The sequence below is a fragment of the Eptatretus burgeri genome, chromosome 6, assembly GCF_056783735.1.
Source record: "Eptatretus burgeri isolate ZD-2024b chromosome 6, Ebu_testis_v1, whole genome shotgun sequence".
Taxonomy (NCBI): domain Eukaryota; kingdom Metazoa; phylum Chordata; class Myxini; order Myxiniformes; family Myxinidae; genus Eptatretus; species Eptatretus burgeri.
Window position 1 is genome coordinate 106007310 of NC_140966.1, and position 5000 is coordinate 106012309.

The 5000-nt window shown below is 43.5% G+C and overlaps 1 protein-coding gene across 1 annotated transcript in view; it reads left to right on the forward strand.

Annotated features, from left to right (window-relative positions):
* Positions 1-5000, forward strand: part of PARPBP (PARP1 binding protein) — a 266632-nt gene that overhangs the window by 181028 nt on the left and 80604 nt on the right. The window lies entirely within an intron of this gene.

The window sequence follows — 5000 nt, forward strand, 5'->3', positions numbered from 1 at the left end:
ATATATATATATATATATATATATATATATATATATATATATATATATATATATATATATATATATATATATATATATATATATATATATATATATATATATATATATATATACACACACACACACACACACACACACACACACACACACACACACACACACTGTGTGTATATATATCTCTCCCTCTCTCTTTATCCTTCTCTCTCTCTCTCTCTCTCTCTCTCTCTCTCTCTCTCTCTCTCTCTCTCTCTCTCTCTCTCTCTCTCTCTCTCTCTCTCTCTCTCTGCACCCCTCCCCCCACAGTGTGTAGAAAGTTTTGGTGAGGTGTTACTCTCCCCACCTTCCCCTCCACTCCAATTCCTCACTCTTCCCCCTTCCTAGCTTTCCCCTTCTTCACCCACTCCTCGCATCCCTTACCTCTGTCTTCTCCCCTCCCTTCCCTCCGTCCTCTCTGCCTCCTCTCCCTCCCTCTCCCCCCTTCCCACCCCCCTATATATCCCCGTCAGTGAAGCAACGGGTTGTATTTTCTGGTATAAAAAATTGCCAGAGCTGCTTCGTGGACCAAACTACTTGATAGAATTCACACACATCTTAAATTATTGTCTTTCGGGGCCATTTGTCCATTTTCTTTGCAAAAAAGGGAGTGGGGAGTCGCAGAGGGCAAGGCTGCAGGGGGTAAGTTGAATACAACAAATTGAACAAAATGAAAGGAATTGTGTGGTATGTAATTGAAAATGATAACTGGAGCTATTTCTGATTTTGTATGAATTGTCAATCAGTGCGTCTGCATCTGCACGTGGAAATATAATTTGTTTCTTTATCTTTAGTTTTCAACAAACCACAAAGTTTATATTTTAATCTAAATCTGCTTATACTATGATAATAAATGTCATGCCTGTGCTTAATAAAAAAGATAGCACTCCATGACCAGCAAGTTGTACAGCAGGGAATGTGAGAGAGCTGATCGGTGGATGAAGGCCTCACATCGCGAAGGTTTTTCAGCAATGGGAAATGCTTGATTAGTGCAATGCAAGAAAGTACCACATCCCGCATGCGTCATTTTGTAATGCTTTGGGCTTCTGGGTTTGGTCACAGTGCGAGACAAGTTCAACTGATGTGGTTTCTATCCCATCATCAGACAGCAGGGCCGATGACTTGAGGGAAATATGTAAGTTTTTGCGGAAAAATAAATTTATCCTGTACTTTTTACCTCCTTCAATGAACAAGGACAGTGATGTGCCAACACTAAACATTACCAGTTGTATGCCCCTTGTTTTGCAGCAATGTTTATTCTCCTTCCACACCCAACCCCCCCCCCTCCCTACAACCCCCCTCCATATTGGACGAACCTTACGATACAGCTTCAAAGACTGTCGTTTCAAGAACAAAACCTATTCTTCACAGCTTGTGCATTTGGTGCAAGTGTGTAAATGGGAAATTTTGTCAGCCCTTTTAGGGTAGGAAATTTTTGGACAAAGTAGGAAGAATTAGAAATGCCGAGTCTCCACAATATGACCTGGAATGTCTCTGCACCTGAATTGAGCCAAGGCAGCACCAAGCTCCTCAAATCAACAAGAAAAAGTCGCTTAAGATGGACAGATGTTGTTTTGTTTACAAATGTGCGATTGAAATTAATGGATGTTTTTCACAAACGTTAAGTGTGATCCTTCCTTGAAAAGAAGTAAACACCATGAACTACCTCAACCCTTTGAGGAGCTTTCAGGTGCTGTCTTTATTTTGTACTCAAGGAGGGGATGCTTTGAACATTATGTGGACAAGCAGCAGAAGGGTGGGGTGGAGGGGTTACAATTCCACTCTTTTTGCTTCTTTTAAACTCTATTGATGGATGGTCTTCGGAGGCTGTACACCATCTGCCAGAAAAGCAGAACAGATCATTACTTCAGTTTTCTGATGCAGAGAAACTCCAACGAGATCTGTCACCGACAGCCAGTTCGCCCATCTAAAGTATGGGGGCCGAGCAATAACCCAGGATGAAATGCTGCATTTTATTCCTCTTAAAGAGGGCTTTCACACCAATTTTACAATGGGCATTGTCTGACCCATGCCGTTAATTACCGTTTTGAACTCAAACCTTGCACCAGGCCGACGTGCCAGTGGAAAAAGTTTAACTAATTACAGAATTAAGGGGAGGGAAGAACACAAAGCAATGCACTGATCACAATATATTCTCTAAGAATTACCCCGTGCCCACAAGGCTTCGACGATTTATGTGATATGTCTTCAGGCCCGGTCACTCACGAGCACTCGAGACAGGAATACATCCTGAGACAGTATGAACGTTTTCCATACACGATGCTTGCTTGGGATGTTAATGGGCTGCTGGCACTGGTCTCGGCAGGAGGGATATGGCAGACAGCGTCCCGTACGCACTCATGGCTTCAGCCCAATGCACATGTGTGCTGTTGTCTCCCGACTCTCAGGCCATCGTCCTCAAAATTTGCTGTCCACCACTCTCTCGCAAGCAGCCCTCTCTCTCTCTCTCGCTCGTCCTGCTCACATTTCACTTGGACTCGCTGGACTCCACAGGACTTAACCCAACTGTGCTGTCTCGATCTCTCAACTGTCCTTTTCTCTCCACCCCTCAGCCTTTATTACCTCATGACCATGTGTAGCTGCACATCCATTGTTGCTTCATCAAGCTGCTTGCAGCTGCTCGTGCTTTTTGGGGTTTTGAGCGGGTCCACGAGACTGTCATTCCCTTCCTATATGCATGATAGTCGCAAGGCCTTGCTTTTCACCATCCTCTGGCAGGGGGAGAGGGAATTTGGTGACTTGAGGAATTTGTGAATTATTTCTAAAAGCAAACACATAAACGGATTACAAAAGGAAATTATTTATTGGATCAGTGGGGTGGAATAGTGGAAGGGTGTTAAGCACATTATGTCAGTGATGGGCCACATTTTTATGGCTTCTGAACACACTTTGACACATGTCCTATAATTTTACACGAAAAAATAAAAACCACACACATGCTAGATGCTTATTCATGACATAACTAGTCTATCTTACTCTCATTATCCCCTTATGGCCATTCCTGCAACAAGACATAGATGGCCCATGGTATAGTTGTCACCCAACAGAGTGACATCAGGATGTGCAAGATGTGAGGCAGGGGTGTGCCAACCCAGCCCAAAGGAGAGAACTCAAAAATGAAGTGAAAAGATTCTGGAAGCTGAAGAGTGCCAACATCTCTTAATTTTAATTGTACATCACCCAACAGGCTGTAAAAAAGACCATAGTAAATTGGCACCATGGTATTGGAAAAATGCATTTTGACAACACCAATTTCAAGCAAGAGACACAAACTTTACATTTTCAAAATCGATAATTTCTTTCAAGAGCACCACCACTAATGGCCCCTTGACTCTCATCAGTAAGCAAGGAAAAGGCTGCTCCTCTGTCCTTGAAACCATTGTGGCTTTTAAGGGTTAATCAGAAATGCTTAGAGGTGCTAGAGGTATGTTCACTTGCCTTTGAGCTGTCCAGTCTGGGTTTGAATCTCGACACATGATGCATAAATGTGTGTGCAATCTATTTGAAGGGCAATAAGCCAGAAGATCCATCTGCCGCAATGTGAACAAACTCCTGTCTTCACTGTGTCACATGCTTTTCCTTGCTCTCCACTTTGTGAATAAATCCGTTGTTGTACGTTCAGTGTGTTGGCTCTCATACGAGCCTCGACAGTGTATAGGAAAAAAAAAAAACCCTGTTAAATGTTCATCTAAACCTGCTCGTAGCATCCTTTCCTTCATTGGTCCAGTACAGTTCCGCATTATTGTTAGACGGGAAATTTTACCGCTCGTGATTTGCTCTTGTTAGCCAGTGCGTACCCACGGGTCTCGCTTGGCCATACATAATTAGATAGATGGGTACATACTGAGGGTACGAACCTCAGTTTATAAAGCCAACTCAACGGACAGGTAAACGTAATACCACAGTGGACCCTGCCAGACCGAACTGTGCTCATCGACGTTTGTGGTTGATCAACAACCCACCAGGCCACGGAGCTATCCGTGGCACATCGGCCTATAGGGCTGGGCGTTCGGGAAGAACCCGAGTACTTCCCCTCGTGGTAATCCCCGAATCTCAGGTCCACAACAATTGGTGGATATTTAAGTTCCCACAGTGTTTTTGAAGAAGATTAGGCGAGTTGTTGCCAGCGGCCTTAACAAAATACAATATTTTGCTCTAACTTGTAATGGATACTTCAGCAGCAGTACATCTGTGCTCCCTGCAATGATGCAAACCCCAAGGTATGTGCTGCACAACAATGAATACATGGAGATGCATTGACATTTGCAAATCAAAAAATTAGCTCAATGCCATGTTTGCTTCTAAATCTCACATGCTCTACTCCTCGCTCCCAGTTCCTACCATATCCACTCGCATCCAACTGCTCCTGGACACTATCTTTCTCACCTGAGAAGTTGGAGACATATTTTGGCAACCCTCGAGTCCAACTCTGCCTCGAGGGGTTTAGACGGCATCAACGCACATGTCCTTAAACACCTACTCTGCTGCACTTGATCATCCTCTTTCTGCTCTCTGACGCTTGTTTTCTCTATTTCATGTTAAATCTACTTCAAGGTCAGCCAACATTACTGCATTGCACAAACATGGTGCAAAACCAGAACCTCTTAACTGGAGGTCTAGTCATTTACTTCCAATTAAAAGCAAGTCATGGAATCCATAATCACAGTTGACATCAAATTCTTCCTTTTCTCCAATGACCTCATCTCAAATGAACAGTTGTAATTCAGACCAGGTCACTCTACCTTGGACATGCTACTTCTGCTCTCCCAACAATGGATGGAGGCCCTCAATGTCAGACATGAGATCAGGCCGTCTCTCTAGACATATCTCGAGCATTTGATACAGCATATACTCACACCACACCTCGCTCTTCAAACTCTCTGCTTATGGCATCCAAGACATGGTTCAATGACTTGCTATACTCATAGTCAACATGTGGCTCTAAA